This window comes from Rattus norvegicus, chromosome X (assembly GCF_021556685.1).
Source record: "Rattus norvegicus strain SHRSP/BbbUtx chromosome X, alternate assembly SHRSP_T2T, whole genome shotgun sequence".
Lineage (NCBI taxonomy): Eukaryota > Metazoa > Chordata > Mammalia > Rodentia > Muridae > Rattus > Rattus norvegicus.
The window spans coordinates 16,019,867-16,045,502 of record NC_141554.1 but is presented as its reverse complement, the minus strand read 5'-3'; the positions used below and the strand labels follow the sequence as shown (position 1 = coordinate 16,045,502).

Sequence of the window (25,636 nt, the reverse complement as noted above, 5' to 3'; positions counted from 1 at the left end):
ACTGGTAGTGAGGAAGGCGGAGAGGAGGGTGATCATGTAGAACACTTGTCTAACATGCGTGAGTCCAGAGTTCTATTCCTAACACCACACCTACACACACACACACACACACACACACACACACACACACACACACACACACACAGAAGTCATTTGATCTTTCATGATCCTTTAGTTGGAGTGTATTGCGGCCTATAGAAAGGAACCTGCCCTTGTTTTTAGGTTCAGTGTAAAGGACCTTGCCCTTGTTTTTAGGTTGATGTTCTGACACTCAGGCTCCATATCAAAATTAAAACCAAATCACCACCTCCACAAACCTCTCAAATTCATCAAAATATATATTTAAAAATTATCTCATTTGAAGTAATGCTGTTTTGTTTTAAATTCATGATGTGTTTACTGGGATGGCTTCCCACTCATCTTGAACCAGGGTGCTTTTAGTGCTGTGTCCTGCGGAACGGCCAGCCTTCCTTTTCCTTCTGTAGGCTGACAGGGCAATGCAGCAGCCAACACACAAGACTGCCTTTTGTTTATGGCCGAAGACTGGGCTCATTTTATGACATCCTGGGTACTTTGCATCCATTAATAGGAGTTGGAGTTCTGTATCAGCCCCCACTTCTGTTTCCTTTTCTCTTCTGGAGAGGGATAAAGGAAATGCTTTGCAAAAGGCATATCCTCATAGGTCTGAAAGGAAGTAATGTATTCTCTAATAAAATTAGTTTTTAAAAAATCCAAGCAGGGGACTCAAGAGAGCTCAGCCATTAAGAGTACGTACTGCTCTTATAGAAGTTGCATATTTATTTCCAGCACCAAGATGGCAGCTTGCATCTGCCTGTAACTCCAGTTCCAGGGGATGTGGTGCTCTCTTCTGACCTCTGTCGCTCCTGCACACACATCCTTACGTAGGTAACCACACACATCCATAAAAAAGAAAAGAATAGATTGCTTGGCTAGCATGTGCAAAAAAGGTCTGGGTTCAATCCCCAGTACCAAAAACAAAACAAAACAAAACAACAGGCCAAGTTGTGCCATGTGGCACATGCCTGTAATCCAGTCACTGGAGGATCTGAGGCAGGAGGATAGCCATGACTTTGAGACCAACCTGAGCTATGTGGAAAGCACTCAGCCAAAGAGTTTTTCAGGAACAGCCAATATGGATCACAGTCTTTGAAGATGACTCATCTGCGGGAGAGAGAGAACACATGAGAGATCAGGGAAATCTAGGAAGACCTAAGGGGGCTCAGAGTGCATTAGGGTTAGTAGGGTGTTGAGGAGGATACAAAGAGACCCTGGGGACCTAGTATCTCATAAACTGGGTGAAATAGTGCACACTTTTAATCCTAGAATTCAAGAGGTAGAAGCAGAACCATCATATAAAACCCTGTTTCAATAAACTAAACCAACAAAAAGCCCACAAACAAATGTCAAAGGCCAGGTGCCTTTAGTCCTAGCACTTGGGAGGGGGAAGCAGAGGCAGGGGGACCTACAAAGCAAGTCCAGGACAGCCAGCTAGGCCTACTACACAGAGAAACTGTCTCAATAAACAAACAAACAAACAAACAATAACAACAGCATACAAAACCAAGCAACCAAAACAAAATAGAACAAATAAAACAAAACAAAACATGAAACAACAAAACCAGAAAAGTGAAACCAAACCAAACAACAGAAAGGCCTAAGAAATGGAGAAAGTGAGACAGACTCAGAAGTCTGATCTCAACAAGCACACTGCCACTTAGATGTCAGCTTCAGGAAGGACCTACACTTGGTGGACACACTCATGACTTGAGATAGCTGAGTGACAAGGCCAGGCCAATTCACCAGGCCACAGGAGAGGAAAAGGCCCCAATTAAGCACTTTGTGTGTGGGTACAGCAGAGCTTTGAGGCCTCTGTTAGGAGAAACAGGGAAGCTGCCTGGGTCCTGTCCAACCATTGTCAAGCATAAAGCTGGCTCTCATTAATCAGTAATGAAGTACAGAAGCCAGGCATTGTTTGTGGATCTTACCCTAGCAACCTGGGAGCAAAGCAGAGGAACAAACATTTCCGATGCCAGTTCCCTCTCAGCCCCTGCATCATGCTGGCTTTTCCCAGCAGACACATCGACTGTCTAGATGGGTCCTCAATAATAGGGTGGAGAGGCCACGGTGCCACCTTCCAGTCAGGTGCCTGTGTCTCAGGGCCCCTGTTTGTGTGAGTCTTAGCTGTAATGCCCTCAGCCGCTTCAAGTCTCCTTCAGCCTGTAGCGGTGGTGTTGGGGGTTAGGAAGAGTGGAGACTGGGTATTCCTGCTCCAGTGTCTGCTAGCCCCAAGTTCTCTTTGGTCGAATAAAGAAAATTGCTATTGGCTCCTCGGACTCAGCATCCCCAGAACCCTACCCTTCCCTCTGCTCCCCATTCACCCCTGGCTGTCCTCAAGAGGACAAATGGGAAAGCAAATCTCTCCTATAAGGAAGGAAAACCCTGCAGAACAGGGAGAGCCCAATGACTTCTCATGCTAATCCATTGCCTGGTACCCCCTCTGCCTGATTTTTTTCCATCTCTAATCATTTTATGATTACAAGATTACATGCTCATTATCATACAGTCTGCGAAGGTGGAAATGTCCAATACAGACTATTCTCTCTGCCTCTACCACCTGGAAATGACCATAGCCCACTCTAGTATGTATTTGTCAGGATATGTAAATATATTCTCAATAAAAACAACAAGTGTTTAAAGGAAGTCTTTTTTAAATTTATTTATTTTATGTATGTAAGTACACTGTAGCTGTCTTCAGACACACCAGAAGAGGGCATCAGATCCCATTACAGATGGTTGTGAGCCACCATGTGGTTGCTGAGAATTGAACTCAGGACCTCTGGGAGAGCAGCCAGTGCTCTTAACCGCTGAGCCTTCTCTCCAGCCCACAACTAGTGTTTAAAACTTCCCTTTGTTTGTGTACCTGTGTTGGAATTGAACTTAGCCTCACACATGCTAAGCAAGGAACTAGCCACTCCACTCTAGTCATGACCCTAAATGTTGTGTCTTATTGTGGTAAAATACACATATTAATTTTTTTTAACTTTTATCAACTGTTTAAACTATTAAAATGTGAAAATTTCCATTTTAGTCTTTGTGTATGTGGTATGGGGGATCAAACCCAGTTTCTTATATGCATGCTAGGGAAGTGCTCAACCACTGAACCACACACCCCTGTCCCCATTCTTTTCTGTCTTTCTAAGTTACATAGGTTGGCTTTTAACTTGTCGTATAACCCAGACATTTCTTGAATTTCCAATTCACCCATTCTTCTTTCTCAGAGTCCTGAGTAGCTAGTATTACCTTACCTGCCTAACTGTCTAGCTTTTTTTTCCTTTTGAATAGGGTCTTTTGTAACCCATGCTAGTCTCAAAGTCATTATGTAGCTGGAGGCTAATCTTGAACTGCTGATTGTCCTGCCCCCAGCTTCCAAGTGTTAGCTTTACAGGTGTGGACCACATGCCCTACCAACTGAAAAACATTTCCAGTCTTTAAATACTTTATTATTATTATTATTATTATTATTATTATTAGTAGTAGTAGTAGTAGTAGTAGTAGTTTTTTGAGATAGGGGTTTCGTGTGTGTGTGTGTGTGTGTGTGTGTGTGTGTGTGTAGCCCTGGCTGTCCTGGAACTCACTCTGTAGACTAGGCTGGCCTCTGCCTCCCGAGTGCTGGGATTAAAGCTGTGCACCACTACACCCCACTTTATCCAACCTTAAAAAAGGAAGGAAAGTCATGTTTGCCATAGCATGAATATATACTGAAGAAAAATATTGACTTAAGTGAGGCTCCTCACATAGACAGTTTTATAAAGACAGAATGGAGAACAGTGTTGTCATGGAGGAGAAAGGAATTGGAAATGGTGGAGACAGTGTCAGTTTGAGATGAGAAAGGTCTGGAGATGAGTGGTCCCGAAAGGGACATGAAGAAGATGGAGATACTGTCACAGAACCTCAGGTGACAAAGGAGAAAAGTGAGGAAGCCAGTGTCAGGGTGGTAGAGAAGTGGACTTGCTGAAGAAAACTGCTTCCAGAGCCAGCCATCCTGGCCTCTCACCCCAGCAGTACAGACAGTATCAACCTCTCACTCACCTGGAGAGGGGGCAGAGCGCTTAGTTAGGTCGGGAGGATCTGGAGCGTGAGATGTTCATGGAACTGGATGAGCAGCTGCAAGAGCTGGATGCCAGCAAAGCCAAGATGAGGACCTCAAGGGTTGTTCACAGACTGGGTTTCACACCTGCCCTGCAGTGAAAGAAGCTGAAAGACTTCAGTGGTGGCTGGAGGAAGAGAGTTGCTCTTGCCAGAGCCTTCTTTTTTTTTTTTTTTTTTTTTTTTTTCATCTTTATTAACTTGGGTATTTCTTATTTACATTTCGATTGTTATTCCCTTTCCCAGTTTCCGGGCAAACATCCCCCTCCCCCCTCCCCTTCCTTATGGGTGTTCCCCTCCCAACCCTCCCCCCATTGCTGCCCTCCCCCCATAGTCTAGTTCACTGGGGGTTCAGTCTTAGCAGGACCAAGGGCTTCCCCTTCCACTGGTGCTCTTACTAGGATATTCATTGCTACCTATGAGGTTGGAGTCCAGGGTCAGTCCATGTATAGTCTTTGGGTAGTGGCTTAGTCCCTGGAAGCTCTGCCAGAGCCTTCCTTATTTGGTTCTTCATGCTGCTTCTGGATGAGCCTACTAACCACCTGGACCAGGATGCTTGTGTGTGGCTGAAAGACTGCCAGGACTTTCTGAATGGGTCTGTGCTAATATCATCCACATACACAACAAGAAACTTAAATATCATATGGGTAATTATGATCAGTATGTAATTATACCTACAATAATCTAGAATTTGGCATTGACCTTGACATACGAGTGGCTCTGGAAGTACAGGAAGAACAGTGCAGGGACTCCTGTGTTCTGAAGTTGTTAACTGGAGAGCTTCTGCCCAAAGTGGGAATAATCCAGCAGCATTCTTATGTCACAATGGGGTGTTAGTTACCATCACCACTTACTGTAGCAGCTGGACCTGGACCTGTCACCATTGCAGTACATGATGCAGTGCTACCCAGAGATCAAGGAGACAGAGGAGATGAGGAAGACCATTGGGAGATATGGCCTCATGGGCAAATGTACATGAGCCCAATCTAGAACCTGACACATGGGCAGAGTGTGTCTGGCCTGGCTGGCCCGGCAGAACCCTCACATGCTTTTTCTGGATGAATGTCTTACTTAGGGTTTCATTGCTGTGAGCAGGTACAATGACCAAGGCAAGTCTTATAAAGGACAACATTGAATTGGGGCTGGCTTACAGGTTCAGAGGGTCAGTCCATTATCATCAAGGCGGGAGCAGGGCAGCATCCAGGCAGCATCCAGGCAGCATCTAGGCAGGCGTGGTGCTGGAGGAGCCGAGTTCTCCATCTTCTGCTTACTCTGCTCTGATACAGCCAGGGTACCTGTAAAGAAAGAGGAAGTACTGGTATGGCGGGGCACCCAGGAGGCAGAGGCAGACGGAATCTCTGTGAGTTTAAAGCCAGCTTAGTCTACAAAGCAAGTTCCAGGGCAGCCAGAGCTGTTACACAGAGAAACCCTGTTTTGGGGGAGGTGTGAAAGATAGAGAAAGCCACTATCCCCCCCCCCCCAAAAAAAAAACAATGACAAAAAAGAATACATTCTTGAAGCTGGGGTATATCTCAGTGGTAGTGTATGGTTAGTGTGTGGGGCCCTGGAATTGATTCACTAGTTGGTAGTACCACAAAAGAAAATATGCGCAACTATACTGTTGTAGAAAATATTTCATCTCAATTAGGGTTTGTACCCCACCTTTGATCAATTCCCAGAAAAAAAAGCACACACCTTTTATATTTATAGTAAAGCCTTAACCAACTCAAGAGCTGGGCAGATACCTACCCTCTAAGCTATTAGAATCTATAACCCCAAATTATAATTTGCCATGTTCTGCCTGGACTGCTCTTTATGACTCACCTAACTCTCCTCCCCTCCTCCTCCTTGTGGTTCCCCTTTCGACCCCAAGCCCCGCCTATCTCAATTCTGCCCAGCTATAGGCTGTAGGCATCTTTACTCACCAATCAGGGATAACTTGGGGGGCAGGTCACACAGTGTCACCTGAGTCAGCAGGAAGATTCTCTGATCCTTGAGGCAACTGAGCTTGGTGGGGGCCAGTGTTCAGCATTACAATACATAGCAGCAGACCAAACCTCACACTAGAGCTACATCCTCAGCCCCCACAACGGTATCCTTCTACAAAAGACCATCAGTTAGTTTTGTTAAATCTTTCTAATTTCCAGTTTACTCCCGATGAATTTAACTCCTGTTAGGCAGGAGGGACCAGCAGGCACATCCCCTCTTTTCCCACTTCTCAGCTATAAGAAAATGGCCTCTAGGATGGCCCCTCCTATTCGGGATCCTGCTGTGCTTCTAGCCCGAGGAGCCTTTGTGCTACTCTGTTTGCACCCCACTTAGCAGTTTCTGTTGCCTAAAAGTCACTATCCTCTCTTCCCCTCCCCTCTTGTCTGGCTCCTGGAACTGGTCTAACTGTCCTTTCTCTACTAGTGGTTCTCAGCCTTCCAAATGCTGAGACCCTTCAATACATTCCTCATGTTGTGGTGACCAAGAACCAAAACATTATTTTTGTTGCTACTTCGTAACTGTAATGTTGCTACCGTTAAGAATTGTAATGTAAATATCTGTTTTCCGAAGCTCTTAGACGACTCTTATAAGATCTGACTAAGGGGTCTCGACCCACAGATTGAGAACACCTTTGAAAGCCCTCCTGCTTGCTTTGTCTGCAGCTGTGCTTTACAGATTAGCATGCAGTTCACCTCGCTTGCCTTATTCTCACTTCTAAGCTCACTGGTGGCATCCTTCCCGTGAAGTGTCCTTGCCTCTGGTATTCTTGCTAGCTCTAAGTTTCACACCGGGTGCTGATTTATGGATGGCCGATTCCTTAGGATCCTGAGAGTCTGGCCAAGTAATTTGGATTCAGTGCTGGGGGGACATTTTAAGCCAGGCGATGACAAAACCAGGCAGTATTTTCTGCAGACTTGTTTCCTGTCGGAGAAAGAACTAAATTAAATGCCCTTTACAAGCCGTGAGAACCGTGGCTTCCTCCCTGTATCTGGTAAACCCTTCCCATCTTATCAGTAAACGGACAATACGCTTATTTAGACTAGCATTCCAAAGCATGGCCAGTAAGTCATCCCTGCAGCCCTAGCTCCACAAGATGGATGGGAGGCAGCAACGCGAGGAGGAAAGCGGTACTTAGAAGACACTGGGAAAGCACGTGATCGCTGTGAACAATCTGCTGGCGAATTTGGAAAATTAGATAAAAGGGACAATCTTCTGGGTGTAAAATAACAGCAATAAGAAACAGAATATCAAGGGCCGGCCAGATAGCTCAGTGGATAAAGCGCTCATAGTGCAAAGACGACCTGAATCGATTCCTGAAACCGACATGAGAGAACCAACTGCACAAAGCTGTGTTCTTTGATCTCCACATGCCCTCCCCCACCCAGTCTCTCATCACGCAGGGGAAGAGATACACGCGCTTTTTTTTTTAATTAAAAGAAAGAAATGGAGTAACAAGCCAGGCATGGCGGTACATGCCTGTAATTCCAGCACTCGGACGCAAAGGCAGGCAGGAGGAACAGGAGTTTGAAGTTAGCCTGGCCTATATAGTGAGATCTTGTTTTAGTCTCCCTCCATCCTGTCCTGCTTTGTTTCCAGCCAAGGTCTCGCTCGACTTTGCTACCCACCACTTCTTTTCCTGTGCAGCTGCGGCTGCGGCTGCGGCTGCGGCGCGGCAGAATATCCCAGGGTTCCTCTCCTGCCCAATTCATTTTGATGGCGCTATTAGAACCCACAAATGCAAACGAGACAAGCACACTAACAAGATCAGAAAGAGAAAGTGGCTGAACTCCTTTGCAAGCACAAAGCCAAAAAATTCTAAGTACATCAAAAAGTTGGGTTCTGGAGCCAGCAACACGCCGAAACTCTTAAGATGGAGTCGAGTAGATGCTGGGACGCAGGGTCTAGTCCTGAGCTCCTGGTGGGAATCAGGCTGCGTCTAGATGCAGAAACCATGTCCCTGCCTGGTTTTTCCCGCCTCCAACAGTCGCAGAGAGACCTCCCTCAGTCACTCAGGCAGATCTCAGATCGAGGGCTGTGCTGTATTTGTGCCCCCCTTGGGGGGGGGGGGGATGTTGGGGGCAGGGGTGGAGCTGCGCACATGCGCACACGCATGCCCTTTGTTCCTCTCGATCATCAAGTCTCAGAACACAGACTAGTGATTATGGGTTTATTTCTCCCCAAGGCGGAGACCAAGTCTCATAAATATTTCTTTCCTCTCCCCAGCCTGAAACGGATGAGGCCAAAAAGATTCTGGCTTGAAGGAACTCCTGGAGAGGATTTGCAACTGCTGGAGCTACTGGGTACAAAGAAAGCCTTTTGGAATCTTGGTTTAAGCTGTGTAGGAAAACGAAAAACATGACCTAGTTAGTTCCCTTGGGTTGTCACATGCCAGCTAAGCCACTAGAATGCAGACTGGGATCTCTCTGAGCGATTGTTGCTTGAACATTAACGTAATCACGGGCTGTTTTAGGAGAGGGTATGACCACTCACAGTCAGTGGAAGAGAGTTAGTGTTGCTGGAGCTGACACCACAGCCATCCAGAATCATTAAGGACTATGGGGACATTGCTCTAGGGCTGCCTGCAGATTAGAGGGCAGAGCCTCAGACAAAGAACTAGGAAAGCGCTAAGTGTCAAAATAGAAGACGAAGCTGGATGTGGTGGTGCACACTTGAAATCCCAGCACTGGCAGGCTGAGGAAGGAGAGCTGTGAGTTCTATGTTAGCCTGGCTTATAAAAACACTGCCCTGAAAATGGAAGGCAGAAGGCTGCCCACAGAGTGAAGGGTAGGGGCAAGGTGGGTAAGAGTAAGAGTGCTAGTTTGTAAGTCTGTAACAGGATCCGGATGCTGCCGATGCCTGACCTGTAAAGAAGGAGGACACATGAAGACACTGTTCCCATTAAAGCCCATTCAGTTGGGCCGGTAAGATGGCTCAGCAGGTAAAGGGGCTTGCTGCCAAACCCACCTGCTTCCCTTTGATTCTCAGAACTCACATGGCGGAAGGAGAGAACCAATTTACTTCTGCAAATTGTCCTGGATGCCATACTTTTACCATCACACACACACACACACACACACACACACACACACACACACACACACACACACACTTTCTCTGTCTCTGCCCCCGCCCCACACACAGCTGTTATAAAAAAAATAAAGTTAAATCCACTCAGTGGCCTTAAAATGGATGTAATGATTTTGTGTAAACTTGCCTGAGCCATAGAGTAACCAAATGTTTGGCTGAACATTATCCTAAGTATTTCTCTGAAGGCATCTTTTGATAATATTAACATTTAAATTAATAGATTTAAATTAAGCAAATTAGCCTTCACAATGTGCGCAGGCCTTATCCAATCAGCTGAGAGCTTTATTACAGCAAAAACAAAGCTGACATACCCCATACCCTTAAAAGGAATTCCTTCTCCCATCTTTGAGCTGGGAGGAGTCTATCTGTCTTATTTGCTCCTGATTGCACACTCACACTGAAGCATCAGCTCACCTTAGGTCTCCGGTTTGCTGTCATTTGGACTGGCACTACACTATTTGCTCTTCTAGGTCTCAGACCTTTGGACTGGGGCTGGAACCAGGCCACTGACTCTCCTGTAGTTCAAACCTTTGGACTTGGGTTAGAACTATGTCACTGACTCTCCCACAAAGCAGAGTGCAAATCTGGGGACTTGTCAGCCTGCACAGTTGTGTGTATGAGCCAACTCACACATGTACTTCTACTGTCTCTGAGGAATCGTGGCCTCTACATTGGATAAGTAAACCCGATCCTCAATAAATACTCCAACAGATACCGTGCTTTTTCAGTTTGCTCTGCAGGGAGGGTACTTTATTTTGTGGTTCTGAGGATGGAAGCCAGATGCTGCTAGCTGCATCCCTAACCCGATGAAACACTCTAATAGGCCCTGAAAGTTCCACACTCAGCCTCTTCCATAATTAGAACAGCCTGCCCAAGACGTTCTTCCTATCTTTCCCTCTCTAGCTCTGGCCCCCTTGGGTTTGGTATCATCCAGCAGGAAGTGGGTGTAGCTAGCTTCCTATCAATTTCTCCACCTTGTACTTCCTGCTCCCCAAGTTCTTGAGGGAGAGGTGGGTGGAGGGTGGGTCGGTCTGGCCAGGCATCTTTTACAAAGTGGTTCTGAGTCTGGCCGGTCTCTGAAGCTGAATCAGGAAGTTTCCAAGGACTCTTCAGAGATTCCCATCCCTGGGGTTCCCCCTCCCCCAAAATCTTAACAACAAAGGCACAAGCATGGCATCTTATCATCTTCAAGGACTGGGAAGCCATTCTGCCTCTTTATCTTTCGGTCTCTTCCTCATCCACCTTGGCAAGTCCTCTTGGACAGTCTCTCAAAAGGCCCTGAGTGGGCTGTGTCTCTCCTGAGGGGGCTGAGGGAGCACTCAGGCATCTTTTGTCTTGTGGCTTCTGAGTTAGCCTGACCTCAGTTAGCAGCACTCTCTTTTGGCCATCATAGTCTTCTCCCTTTAGAAGCTTCATCTTTGGGGCTGGGGATTTAGCTCAGTGGTAGAGTGCTTACCTAAGAAGCGCAAGGCCCTGGGTTCGGTCCCCAGCTCCGAAAAAAAGAACCAAAAAAAAAAAAAAAAAAAAGAAGCTTCATCTTGGAGTAGGTTTCACTTTCTCCAGTGTGGGTGTGGAGGAACTGGGGACTATAGCACGTCCCTCACCCAAGTGAACATCTCTCTAGGAGAACTGTGAGGACCCACTGGAGCATTTTGACACTTGCAAACGCCTTGAGGGCACTCTTTGACAGGTCTGCTGTCAGAGCCTTGGGTAAACACTGTCCTTTTCCCTATAGAACGGAATTATGTTTTCTTCACAGGGGATGGAGCTGACCTCCTGCGTCCTTAGCATTTACTCTGCCATCAATTTCATTCCTAACCTAGGCCAACAATTCCGAGGCATATTTATATGATGCCTCAGAGTGTCCAGTTACCTACACACTGGGGTGACCTGTTTCGCCTTCCCTGTTGAACTCTTTCTTGTCCCTCACTCCTATTTCATGGGACCTGTCCACAAAATAAGGTACCTTTAAGGACGTCCTTTTACCAGGTCCTGCTTTGAGGATTTGGGAGAGGCTGTGGAGTGAGGAGACGGCCTTGGCATCAGAGCCCTTATTAGGTGTTGGATTAGAGGTTGCACCTTCCTGCACAGGGGTACAATCCCTCCGCCCCAAGTCTCCTCACTTTTCTTCCCCTTCTCACTCTCCGGCTCATTCCTGACTCTCATTTGGTGAGACCCTACACACCACTTTTGCAAGTCTGTATCTAGCAACTAGTTACTTGGCAACTTGACTTTGAAATGATGTCACTCTGGCACTTTGGCACTTCTTCACCAAGGCTTGCTGTCTCCATAGACACTATTGTGTATTATGTATGTGTTCATGTGGAGGCCAGATGTCAGTGTCATATTTTCCCCATTTAGTGTCACTTTGTTTTCTGAAACTGGGTCTCTCAATGACTGAATCTGGAGATCATCAATTCAGCTAGGCTGGATAGCACATGAGTTTGAGGGATCTTCCTGTCTCTGCTTCTCCACTGTCCTTCTTCGGCACTCACAGGCTTGATTTGGGTCCTGAGGATCTGAACTCAGGTCCTCATGATTGCACAGCAAAGGCTTTACTGACTGAGCCATTTCTCTATCCTCCTGCCTTCCAGTTTCGTACTGTGAACTGTGAGTTCAAACCCTTTTCTGGGGAATGGTAATATCCAGTGTTTTGCTTGGTAAAAGTATTTCTACTGTGATTTCCAGTTCTCCTACCACCCTCACTGACCCGTTTGGACCCATTGAGCTTAGTTATTAGTACCAGCCTCAGGATAGAAGATATGAATAAATGCCTCTGGTGAAATACTATGCGGCTATGAATGGATTTTGGGACCTCTTTCAGCAGCCACATCATCTGGCAGCTAAGTGCTTAGTTAGTTGTTCCTTACCCGTTTCCTAATGCCTGCTGAACTTTTCCACTGCCATGTCTTCAGGCTTCTCAGGTTAGCAAGCCCCATAGTAGCTTGTTATGTCCTCCCACAGAGGTCTTCCTCATGCATTTGTGGTCTTGGTGAATGGAGTCATCCAGTCCCTCAGGCTGGCCACCTCAGACATTTTCTGAGGCTTCTCTACTCTTCCTACTCTCTCCCATCCCTCCCCAGATTCCATGTCTAACACTTAACCATTCCCTACCACTCAACCATGGCCTCTGTTCTTAGCCCATCACTCCAGAAGCCCTGGGACTCCCAGGACTCCCTGCTCCTACTTACTGCCTTCTACATCAACTTAGACAGCATCACTTAACCACCACCCCCTTGCTGGATCTAGAACTCAGGGTCTTCTATATGCCAAGCAAACATTCTACCATTGAGCCACATTTCCAGCCCAGGTCTTACCACTTTTCAGTTTAGTACTGCTGGTGGTCCTTCCACCAATCAAATGATCCAGTAGTTCTCAATGCACGACCAAGAGCCACACGTCTTTACAGATGGGTCCCAACTCCCTCTCTCAGGCTCAGTCTCTGCACATGAAAAATAGCCAGAATCTTCCCTGAAGTCCAACCTCTTGGGCCCAGTGGAATTGTGGTTTGAAGCTGTTAAACCCTTCATTTTCACTACCAGGCTGTGCACTCTAATCTCTGATACTGACCTGATGACCGAGGCTTTGCTGCCCCCGGGCATTCTGCTCTTATCATATTGCTTAATTCCTACAGTGAGTCAAGGTTCTCACTGATGACCGACTATTAGTTTTCAAAGTCTCAAGGGTCATGCTAGCCACATTCAATAGCAGCCATTTGAGCATATATGCCCAGTCTCCTATAGAGCAGCAAGTGGTCAGAACCACAGGGAAGATATGCTCAGCTTTAGTACTCTGGCTTTGAAGAGAGCATTCCAGAATACTGTGATCTTCCTCTACCCATACCTCTCAGTTGGTGATGTTCTAAGAAACTAAACTAGGACATGCTCAAAGTACTGGCTTGGGTCCATTGTCTACTGGGAACAGTCCTTGCCTGTTCTGAGAGTGGTCCAAGGGCCAGAAAAGAAGGTTGGGGGACCTCAGTGCCACAAGAACATATGTAAGAAACGGTGTAAGGTCCACATGGTAGAAACCACCCAGACTAGGGAAGGGGACTTTAGTCAGGGAAAGGTCCTGAGTCACATGCCGACATGTTGACAGGATCCCTCCAGCACATTTTCTGTGCAAATATTCACACATGTTCCCTCTGCACCTGCAGGCAATGCTCCCTTGTGATCTGTTTCTTTTTACTTAAGATACCACAGGAATTTTCCCAATCCATTAAATAGCCTTCTTCAATTTTAATGGCTTTGTAGCATTTAAGCATTTAAACACTTGTTTTCTTTTTTGTTTTTGCTACTATATTTTTATTTATCTTTAAACAGGATCTTACTACATAGCTCTGGCTGGTCTGGAACTTGCCATGTAGACCAGACTGGCCCGGTACTCACACAGATCCACCCGCCTCTGCCTAGGAGTGCTGGGATTAAAGGCTTATCCCCACATCAACTTTAGTTATAGAAAAGAAAGGAAAAAAGAGAGAGCCTGAGCTGGGTGGTGGTGACACATGCCTTTAATCCCAGCACTCAGGAGGCAGAGTCAGGTGGAGCTGAGTTCAAGGCCAGCCTGGTCTACAGAGTGAGTTCCAAGATAGCTGGAAGCTACACAGAGAAACCCTGTCTCGAAAAGAAAAGAAGACGAAAGGAAAGGAAAAGGAGGGCTGGAGAGCTGGCTCAGTGGTTAAGAGCACTGACTATTCTTCCAGTAGGTCTTGAGTTCAAATCCCAGCAACCACATGGTGGCTCATGTGGGATCTGATACCCTCTTCTGGTGTGCCTGAAGACACCTACAGTATCTATTATATAATAATAATAATAATAATAATAATAATAATAATAATAATAATAAAGTATATATTATATATTAACATTATATTATAATATATTATTATATATAATAATATCTATTATTATACATAATAAATAAATACTTTTCTTTAAGAAAGGAAAGAGAGTCTGTGAAATGTCTTTGTAGGTAAAGGCATTTGGTCTGCAAGCTTAATAATATAAGTTGGAGGAAAGGACTGGGGATTTAGCTCAGTGGTAGAGCTCTTGCCTAGCAAGCGCAAGGCCCTGGGTTCAGTCCCCAGCTCCGAAAAAAAGAAAAAGAAAAAAAAATAAGCTGGAGGAAGACAACTGACTTCATAAGGTTGTTCTCTGACCTCAACACATGTGCTATGGTGTACATACACACCCACCACCAATAATAATAAAGAAGAGAAAAGGAGGATGCTGGTTCAGTGCTTGCTTACCATATGTGAGGCTTTAGATTCTGTTCCAGGCAGGCAGGAAGGAAGGAAGGAAGGAAGGAAGGAAGGAAGGAAAAGAAAAGAAATGTGTGGACCCTATTTTCTCAGTTGGAATGCTAGAAGTCACTAACATTAATTTGCTTCCCTAATATTGTTACCTCACAGAAGGTATGTGACTTTAGGCTAGGGGCTATGGGAGAGAATTTGCTTCATATAAGGGTTGGGTAGGGAAGGGTCTCAGTCCCTCTGGGGTTTACTGAGGAGTGTGGCAGGGGCCTGGCAGTCATTCTGCTATGATGCTGTGGACCAAAGGGCATCACGGGGTGGTCCACTTGCCTCCCTTCCTAGCAGGAGCACAGCTGCCATCACTATTGCCTTTGGGTACTACCTTCTGAAAGGAAAGGACAGAGAAAAAACAGATATATGTGGACAATGACCACAGAGGTTACTGGCTCAGTCAACAGTGCTGATAAACTGGCCATGATGTGGATCAGTGATTTGTTTTGTCCTTGTTTTTTTCAGACAGGATTTCTCTGTGTAACTCTGGCTGTCCTAGAACTTGTTCTGTTGATCAAGCTGACCTCAGAACTCAGAGGTCTGTCTGCTTCTGCCTCCTGAATGTTGGGATTAGAAACATGTCCCACCACACCCAGATGGGATGGTGGTTTTGTTTTTTAAGTAGAACATTTCTTGTAGGGAAATCCCTACCTTGCCTTACTGATCATCAGGCTACAGGTTTCAACTGATGTACTCGGCACAGTCCTGAGCCCACACAGAATGTTCTGGGTCCCCAACCACATCAACATCAATATTTCAATCTCACCAACCACAATTCAAGTTTGATATCATTCAATATAAAGATGCCAATGAAGGATTGAAGAGACGGCTCACTGGTTAAGAGCACTGTCTGCTCTTCCGGAGGACTGGGGTTCAAGTCCAGAACCCATGTGGCAGGTAACCATCTCTAACTCCAGTTCTAGAGGATCCAATACATCTTCTGGCCTCTGCAGGCACTACATATATGTATGTGTGATGCACAGGCATACATACAGGCAAAATGCACATACACATAAAATAAAAACAAACAGAAGAAGAAGTCAACAAATAGGCGAGAGTCAGCTATATACTGGGTGTGTCTGTAAATAATACTTTGAATGTTGTTTGGAGCACAGACTGTCCCCTAACCCTTCCACCCCCGCATGCCAGAGAAAGCTAAAACAGTGTTGTATTTGTGAGCTAGATCTTAAAGTTCTTTATAATTCATAGCATGCTTAACTCTCCCGCCGCCCCTCTCTTTTTTTTTTGAGTCAAGGTCACACTGTGTAGCTGTGATTAGCCTTGAACTCCCAGTAATCCTCCTTTCCAACAGCACGGATTACAGATATTATGTACCAGCATATCTAGCTTTCTCTCTTTAAATCTTTAAATCATTTTAAAGTACACTTATGTGTTTATTTGTGTGCGATGAATTCCTGTGGAGAAGTCAGAGGACAACTTTTGAGAGTCAGTTCTTTCCTTCCTCCTTGCGGGTTCCAGGGATTGATTTACCCAGTGCTTTTATCTTCGGAACCATCCCCCTCCCTCCCTCCCTCCCCCCGTCCCTCCCTCCCCCTCCCTCTCTCTGATACAGGGTGTTGAACAGCCTAGACTAGTCTCAAATTTAATTATGTAATCAAGGATGACCTTGAACTTTTGACGCATGCACCACAGCATGTAGTGTATGTGGTGCTGGGGATGGAACTAGGACTTTCTGTTTGCTAGGTAAGTGCTTTCCCACTGAACTACACCCCAGTCCTAGCTCTCTTTTATTAAAAAAAAAATAGCAGGAACAAGATGTCATTTAGTAATAATAATTTTAAAAAACAAATAGACTCCTGAGAGATAGCTCTGCAGTTAAGAGCACTCATTTTTGCAGAGAACCTGAGTTCATTTCCCAGCACCTACATGGTGGCTCACAATCCTCCATTTCCATAACTCCCGTTTCAGGAGGTCTAATGCCATCTCCTGAACCTAAGGGCACCAGGCACTGACGTGATGCACATACATCCAGGCCGAATACTCATACACATAAAATAATTTAAATCTAAATAAATAAATGAAACAATTTTAGGACGGAAAACCCTCAGACTTAGGGGATAGGGACAGAGTCTTGTATGGCTCAGGCTGGCCTGGAATTTGCAGTTGCCATTCAGCCTTCCAAATGCTGTGTATACAGGCACGGCTGCCACATAGCCAGTTTGGAGCGACTGTCATAGGTGTTACTCTGTGCTGGTACTCAGCGGCTCTTTTTGTTTTGTTGACTTCACAATCTGTGGCCTTCTTAAAGACAACCATGGCACTAACGTCACTGTAGTTTAAGACAGGGCATGACTGAGGGTAGGCTGGGATTGGGCTTACCCATGGATTTAAAAAAGAGGACACTTTTGGGAAGAACTACATGCTGGCTGGGAAGAAATTTTCAAGCTGGGCATGGTACTCACATCTGTGATCACTATGAACTAAGGCAGGAGGATTGCTATGAATGTGGGACCAGCCCCGTGATAGCTTGCCTTACAAAACAAAAACAAAAAAATCAAGAGGAAGGAAGAGGGGAGGAGGGCGGGGTGGAGTAGGATGGGGGAGAAACACAACTGCTCTAACGCTTCTAGCGCACAAGGAATCCTACAGGTGTCTGCCAGCCAGTGCAGCTTGGGCAACAAAAGGTTTCCACAGAGTCTCATCCACCATCTTCTAGCCTTATCCACCATCTCACCGCAGGCAAATGTAGGAGCTCAGCTGGGCCTGCTAGCATCCCTTAAACTGTGGAGAGCAGTAAATACACTGTTTTAAGCTGCTAAATTTTGGAGGGCATGGTGGTATAAATGAGATGTCCCCTATAGTCTCGGGCATTTGAAGACTTTTTCTCAGTTGGTGGTGCTGGCTGGAGAGGGGTAGGAGATGTGGCCTTGCTGGAGGAAGTGTGTCTCTGAGAACAGGTTTAGAGGTTTTTAAAACCCATGTGTCATTCCTAGTCAGCTTTCTGTTTTGAGCTTGTGATTTAAGATGTGAGTTGTCAGCATGCTGCTCCAACCTTTATGCCTGCCTGCTGCCATGCTTCCCCACTGTGATAGTGAGGGACTCCTACTCCTACTGAACCATAAGCTTGAATAAAGCCTTTTCTTCTCTAAGTTGCCTGGGCCATTATACAAACAATTAATACAGAGGGATTTTTACCTAGAAATAGATACCCAGAACTCAATACAATCCCAGATGTGCTTACTTACAAATACACCAACAGTTTAATTCCAAATGAATATTTCCCATGAGGATGTGCTAATCCTTCTTAATATGCTTAGCGTGAAGGACATAGGACAGGCACAGTGACATGCTTTTAGTTCCAGCCATCAGGAGGTGGAGACAGGCAGATCTCTTAGTTTGAGGCCAGCCAGGGCTACATAGTAAGGTTCTGTCTCAAAACAAAAACAAAAACAAACAAAACAAAACAAAACCCACCACTACTACCACCATCACCACCACCATCACCACTACCAAAACCCAAAAACCTCTGAACATGCTTGGCATTTAGAACTTGAGGCCTGTATTAGTTACTTTCTATCACTGTGATAAAACACCACTTTAGCCAGGTATGATGGCTCAGCATTTGAGAGGCAGAGACAGGTGGATCTTTGAATTCAAGGCCAGTCTGGTTTACAGAGTGAGTTCCAGGACAGCCAGGCTATTATACAGCACAACCCTGTCTTGAAAACCCCAAACCCCAAAAGCCCAAAGACCAAACCAATCAACAACCAATCAACCAACCAACCAACTAAACAAACAAACAGAAGGCGTGTGGTAGGGCTTTTAACTGGGTCTACACTTTCAGAGGGTCAGAGTCCATGTCCATGATGGCAGAACAAAGGCACAGTGGCAGGAGCAGCTGAGAGCTCACATCTAGAGCTGTAAGCAGGAGGCAGACAGCTATTCTGGGAATGGTGCTAGTCTTTTGAAACCTCAAAGCTCATTCATAGTGACATATCTCTTCCAAGACCCCCTCCCCAAGTCCTTCCCAAACAGTTCCATCTATGTATGTGTGACTCTGTGACCCTGACTCATTTAACATTGAAATATATCAGCCTACAGGAGCCATTTTTACTCAAAGCAGCACAAGGTCTTTGGTCCATAGAACACAGAGAAGTGATACAGAAAGAAGTGATAAGGACCATGACCCTTGAAAAAGAGTCATCCTGTAAGGTAGCTAAGGGACAGAGCAGTTGGAGCATTCTAGAAGGCAGCACTGATGGGACCTCAGAAGAAGCCCCTACTAGTGAGTGATCCACAGCTGACATTTCTCAGTGTTTTATACAGTTTAAAGTGCTAGTTGTTAAAATTCCTTTCCAAGAATCAGTTGCTTCTGGAGGCCTAGAACAGTCACATGTTTTTTGAGAGTATCACTTATAGAATTGTGCAAAGAGACCTTCTGGGCCTGTTGCCTAAGATTCCTTGAGCTACAAAGGTGACTGGAACAGAGCCATCATGTTCTTGGTGAGTTTTCAGTGGGCCAGTGTTGGCTCGAGGCTGGATAATCAGACAGGTTAAATGAGTCAGGGTCACAGACTCATATACACAAGACATTCCAGAGTTCCGTTTATTACTGATTCTCAGAAGAAAAGACCAGGTGATTTCTTAGAAGAGCTGATAAGATACAAAGAGTCTGTCCAGGTGTCAAGGCTTCCTTAAAGACTGATACAGGAGATGTTTTCTTCTCTTACCCTGAGCTTGAGCAAAAGTACTCAGAAAACTTACCTGATGGGTGAGCTATGCCTTTGAAGCCCTGAAACTGAGTAGCCTGGAGTCAGGTAGCTCATGAGATTGAAAAGCTCATGAGATTCATGTTGTATTGAGTTCCACCTTAGCTAACTAGATAGGGTGTCACATCCTTGTGTGGAACCAGGCAAAAAATACAGTATGCCAGTAACAGACATGGTAGTGGCTGGACCAGACACCATATGTACCTCTAGGCTTTACTGACACCCTAGACATTAATATCAAGGATTCCTGATCTGTTTCCAGTTGGTCCCAGAGCATGTAATAAATTGTTTTTGATACTCAGGAGTAATGGCAGAAGCCTGTCAACCCAGCACTCTGGAAGCTGAGGTAAAAGATCAGAAATTGTACACCAGCAGGACCACACTGAGAGACCCCCATCTCCAAAACAGACTAACTAACTAAATATTTTTGGCTGAGTATCTTGTCATATATGTCCAGGTGAGATCAGGAGTTCAATACCAGCCTGGGATAAGGAAAACCCTGTTTCAAAAACAAAAATAAATTTTTTTCCAAAAAAATAAATAAATAAAAATATTTTTTCAAGGTTTTCTGTAAAATCATGTACAATAGCAACTCTACTGTCCATGTTGCTAAGGGGTTCCACACGGGAAGAACTTATAGGGGACAAAGGTGCTTACAGCTATCTTGGTGCTAGCATATCAAATAAAACCGAAGGACCTTGGAGGAATATTTTCTACTTGTCCTTGTAATGAGTTCAAGAAATAAGACAAGGAGGTTGTGATACTCAATTAACTACCAAGCAAGATTTTCCTGCCATTAAAAGGCAGGTTAACCATGCTACAATCCACAGACCCAAAGAGGGCCCAAAGGCGGATGTATGAATCTCAGCCAGAAGGGGAAAGGAAGTAGTTATCAGCGGTGGGTAGATGGAGGGAACTGGGTAGGAGAAGGAGTGACGAGGGGAAGAAGGAAGGTGATTGGGTGGAGAGAGGGGCAGGAGAGGGCTAGGAAATGAGCAGGCAGGAGAGGAGAAGTCTTTGGTGACTAGCTGGAGCCCCAGGATGAAGGGGATACTGGGAGTCTATGGGGGTGACCCTAGCTTGGATTCTACCAGAGGGAGATATAAAGCCTTATGTGGCCACCTCCTGTACCCAGGCAGGATTTCCAGAGTAGGGAAGGGGACATCACTATACCAACCAAACCTTCATCCCAAAATTTATCTTGCCTACAAGATGTGCAGGGATAAAGGTGGAGCAGAGACTGAGAGAACAGCCAACCAATGACTGGCCCAACTTGAGACCCATCCCATGGGAGAGAGCCAACCCCTGACGCTATTACTGATGCTCTGCTCTGCTTGCAGACAGGGGCCTAGCGTAACTGTCTCCTGAGAGGCTTCATTCAGCAGCGGATGGAGGCAGATAGAGACCACAACCAAACATCAGGCCGAGCTCAGGCAGTCTTGTGGAAGACTGGAGGATGGAAGCGAGCGAGCCAGAGGGGTTAAGGACACCACAAGAAGACCTACAGAGTCAACTGACCTGGGCACATGCAGGCCCACAGAGATTGGGCCACCAACCAGGAAGCATGCAGGAGCTGGACCTAGGCCCCCTCCACGCATTTATAACAAATGTGCAGCTTTGTCTTCCAGTGGGTACCCTAACAAGTGGAGGGGGGCTGTCTCTGACTCTGTTCCCTACCACTGGATCTCCTTCCCTCTACCTGGACTGCCTTAGTGGAAGAGGATGTGTCTAGTCCTGCTGCAACTAGATGCCCCAGGGTGGGGTGGTACCCAAGGGGGGGGGCTCCGTTTCTCTGAGAGAAAGGGAGGAGGCAATGGGGGGATTTGTAAAGATGGGACTGTGAAAAGAGGAGAGACAGGGGCAGTGATCCAGATATAAAGCGAATAAAAAATAAATTATTGGAAAAAATAAAAACAGGTTAACAAAAAGTATAATTGTTCAGTAACCCTTTGTAGAGCACAACAAAAGAGAGCTACTACTTATAGTGCTCCACTTATAGTTTACACTTCTGGACACACTAATGTTCCAGGATCTTCAGAAAACTCATCACCCCAACACGTGTCAGAAGTGTATATTAGTCAGAGTTCTCTAGAGGTTCAGAACTGAAAGAATAGAGATAGATCTGTCTGTCTGTCTGTCTGTCTAACATCTGTCTAGAAAGGGGATTTATTGGTGTGGCTCACAGACTGTGGTCAGCTAGTCTAACAATGACTGTCTACCAATGGAAACTCCAAGAATTCAGTTGTTTAGTCCATGAGGCTGGGCATCTCATTATATACCAGACTACTGAAGCAGTGGGCTCTAATGCCACTGAAGGAATGGACTTGCCAGTGAGGAGAGAGCAGAGAGAGTAGGCCTCCTTCCTGTTGTTTCTATAGGCTGCAAGCAGAAGGTGGGGCCTGGATTAAAGGTAGATTTTTTCCCCACCTCAAAAGATCTGGATTAAAAGTGTCTTCTCACTTCAAGTGATTTAGTTAAGAAAAACAAACAAAAACAAACAAACCGGCACAGGTGTACCTAGCCGCCTGGATTTTAGTTAATTCCAGCTGTAGTCAAGTTGACCACCAAGATTAGCCATCTCAAGTGGTTTTGTTATTTAGTGCTGGGCATTGAACTTAGAATCTGATTCAGGTCAGAAGATAGTGATGATGATTTCCATGCCCAAGGAAGGAAGGATAGGAGGAAGGGAATGCATGTGTGAATGAAGGAAAGAAGAAAGGAAGAAAGGAAGGAATTGTATTGAGCCTTTAAAAGTACTCTAGAGGCTAGGGAGGTAGCTCAGTTGGTAAAGTGCTTGCTGGTCAAGCATGAAGGCCTGAGTTCAATCCCTGACACACATGGAAAGGCTGGGTTTGGTGGTGTGAGTCTGCAATTGCACAGTTGGGATGGTGAGTCAGATGAGCCCTGGGGCTCACTGCTAACCAGCCTACTGTGATTGACGACATTCGGGTCCAACTGACAGTCCCTAGCTCAAGAAACAACATGGGTGCTTTCCTGAGGAACAACACCGAAGACCTCCACACTCCACACATACACATGGAGGTCACTCCTTATGTGAATGCACACAAACACAGATAAAAAACAATTAAAATAAAAAATCTGTTCCTACTACTCTTCACAAACAAACCCCAGAAGGCATTTTAAAGGTACATTGCATTTAAAGGCTCTAGATAATTTTTGTTATTTATCTATTCAGGTTTTTTTTTTCTTCTTTTCTTTTTTTCGGAGCTGGGGACCGAACCCAGGGCCTTGTGCTTGCTAGGCAAGCGCTCTACCACTGAGCTAAATCCCCAACCCCTCAGTTTTTTTTTTCAAGACCACATTTCTCCATGTAGCCCTGGCTGTCCTGGAACTCCCTATGCTTTGTACACCAGGCTGGCCTCAAGGTCACAGAGATCCTCCTGTTTCTGCCTCCCGGTGATAAGATTAAAGATGTGGGCCACCACTCCAGGCCTGAATAATGTTTAATTTTGAGACAATATATCCTATCCCAGGCTGGCCTCCAAGTCCCTGAGTATCAGAGGATGACTTTGAACTTCTGACCCTCTTGTTTACACTTCTATTTTAGGTATGCACCGCTGCTTCTAGCCAGTGAGGTGCTAGGGATGGAACTGTGCTTTCTGTATGCTAAGGAACCATCCCACCAACGGAACTACATACATTCTAGCCCCCCGGAGAGATCTTAATTGCCTTGATGTGGTGGCTTGAATAAGAATGGCCCTATAGGCTCATATATATGAAGTTTTATTTTGTTTCGTTTTGTTTTTTTTGAGACAGGGATTCTCTGTGTGGCCTTTGCTGTCCTAGAACTTGCTCTGTAGACGAGGCTGGCCTTGAACTCACAGAGATCTGCTTGCCTCTGCCTCCCAAGTGCTGAGATTACTGATGTGTATCACCACTGCCCAACTGGAACTCTTTGAAAGGATTAGATAGTTTAGAAGGTGTTGTCTTGTTGTAGTAAGTGTGGCCTTCTTAAAGGAAGTATGTTACTGGGGGTGGGCTTTGAGGTTTCTCTCTCTCACCCCCCCCCACTCCCTCCTGCAGATCAGGATGTAGAACTGTCAACTACTTTCCCAGCTCCATGCTTGCCTATCTACAATGTTCAGAACCATGATAATGGACTTACCCCTGAAACTGTGAGCAAGCCCCTAATTAAATGGTCATAGTGTCTTTTCATAACAATAGAACACTGACTAAGACACTTGAGGTTCCCACCAATCATGATGTGAGACGTTTTTTAAGGAGTACAGATTGTATGTAGAAAACAAATACAGGGCCAGAGAGATGACTGTCGTGGACAGAAGTGCTTGCTGCCAAGCCTGACTACTGAGTTCAGTCCCAGGGATCTGAAGGAGAGATCTGGCTCCCAAAAGTTGTCCTTTAACCTCCACACTGGTGTGGTATCTTTTCAAACGTAATTTAAAAAATTAGTGTGTGTATGTGTGGTGAGAGGCTTTTTGGGAAGATGCAACACAACACACACACACACACACACACACACACACACACACACACACACACACACCTACTCACCCAGAAAGAAAACCCAGATCAGACCAAAGTAATAACTGGACATTTTGTTTACCCAGTGAGTTTTCACTAGAGTTACTAACAGGAGTATGGGAGGGGCTGAAGGAGCAGGCACCTGCATCACGGAAAAGTCCACCAGAGATGACTCATACAAGCTGTATCCATAGTGCTCTCTATACAACTTGCAGACATCTATCTCCACAGGTCTGAGAGGTCTCTTCTCTGCAGCCCCCACCCCAACTCCCATCACAGTCTCCTCCCCCAGTAGCTGTTTGCTGCTTCTAGAAAGCTGGTTGGGGCCTCTGAAAATTTTAAATTTCCAGCTTTCCCAAAGTAAAGTTTATCTCCTGGGGAGATAAGATTGTCTCCAGGTCATTTTGTCCGGTAGCTTGTAGCAACTGGAAATCTGTCACAAAGTTCCTTCAAGCCTTCCTTCTGACTGCTCCCTACTCCTAAGCCCAGGCCTATGAGGCTGGCCTCCATTTCTAGAGCTACATTGTTCAGTGAACCTTCTAGAAGTGGGGTATCCCTTGGAGACTGGTGGGCCTGGTTTTCCCCACCCTGCATGACTCCTTGGAGGCTCATCCATACATAGTGTTGTATATATTAAGACAATTGAGGACCAGACACTTGCTGTTCTTGCAGAAGACTAAGGTTCAGTTCCCAGAACCTATGTGGTACCTCACAGCCATCTGTAAGTCCAGTACCAGGGAGCAATGCCCTTTTCTGACCTCCACAGATGCCAGGCACCCACATGGTACCCATACAGACATGCAGGCAAAATAACTATGCAAATGAAATAAATAAACCAAAAGTTTTAAATCAATCTCTCTCTCTCTCTCTCTCTCTCTCTCTCTCTCTCTCTCTCTCTCTCGTTTCTTTGGTGTTTATGTATATGGTAGTGCACTCCACAGGCATGGGTTTGGAGGCAGGGGATAACGTGTGAGAATTGGTTTTCTCCCTCTACCATGTGGGTTCTGGGGCTCAAGTCAGGATTGTTGGCAAATATCTTTTTTTAAATAAATCTTTTTTTTTTTTCGGAGCTGGGGACCGAACCCAGGGCCTTGTGCTTGCTAGGCAAGCGCTCTACCACTGAGCTAAATCCCCAACCCCTGTCGGCAAATATCTTTACCTACTAAGCCATCTCACTGGCTTTCCTTTTAAAGCCTGGGTCTCCTTTTCACTCTGTATCCCAGGCTGACCTCCAACTTGGGGCAATCCTCCTGCCTCAGCCTTTCAAGTGTTGGCATCACAGACAGAATCACTACTCTCAGTCCCCACAGGTCTGCCTTTTATTGCTGAGTCATCTATGTTTTGAATATATCAGGTAGGTGGTGGTGGGGAGGGTGAGAGGTAGGGTGGTGGGGAGGGTGAGAGGTGGGGTGGGGGGAGGGTGAGAGGTGGGGTGGTGGGGAGGGTGAGAGGTGGGGTGGTGGGGGGTGACCATTTGTCCTCTGAAGGACATTATAGGATACTTGCAGTTTCAGGCTATTACAGATAACACCATTACAAACATTTGTGTAAGAGGATTTGTGTGAAAATAAGTTTTTATTTCTCCGGGACGAATGCCCAAAAAGTACAAATGCTGGGTCATAGGATAAATCTATTTTCAGCCTTAACTCAACGGCCAAATTTTTCCAGTGTCAGTATCGTTTTCCCTTCCCTCCAGCAAGTAACCCAGTTTCCCTACAGTCTCTGTAGCATTTGGTAGTGTCAGCATTTTTCATTTTTGTCAGTCTACTGAGTTGATCGTGACGTCATATTGTAGTTGTTTGGTCTGATATTTGAGACAGGGTCTTACACAGCGGAGACTGGCTCCTGGGCCTGCCTC

General features: G+C 45.7%; 1 long non-coding RNA gene and 1 pseudogene across 9 annotated transcripts in view; one reads left to right on the top strand and one right to left on the bottom strand.

Moving 5' to 3' along the window:
* Positions 1–320: 320 nt before the first annotated feature.
* The window catches only part of LOC102547042 (uncharacterized), a 44,928-nt gene continuing 19,612 nt past the window's right edge, over positions 321–25,636 (bottom strand). The window contains exons 1-8 of one of the 9 annotated variants that reach the window (XR_015646893.1): positions 7,782–8,223; positions 6,858–7,077; positions 6,093–6,267; positions 5,319–5,462; positions 4,111–4,260; positions 1,103–1,182; positions 776–897; positions 321–635 (exon numbers count right to left, since the gene is read on the bottom strand). This is a non-coding gene — a long non-coding RNA (uncharacterized LOC102547042). Of the gene's footprint in view, positions 636–775; positions 898–1,102; positions 1,183–4,110; positions 4,261–5,318; positions 5,463–6,092; positions 6,268–6,857; positions 7,078–7,632; positions 8,224–25,636 lie in introns of those variants that run through there. The other 8 variants (XR_015646894.1, XR_015646895.1, XR_015646897.1 and 5 more) reach the window with 8 other exon arrangements.
* Positions 4,680–5,251, top strand: LOC147998144 (ATP-binding cassette sub-family F member 2 pseudogene; annotated as a pseudogene).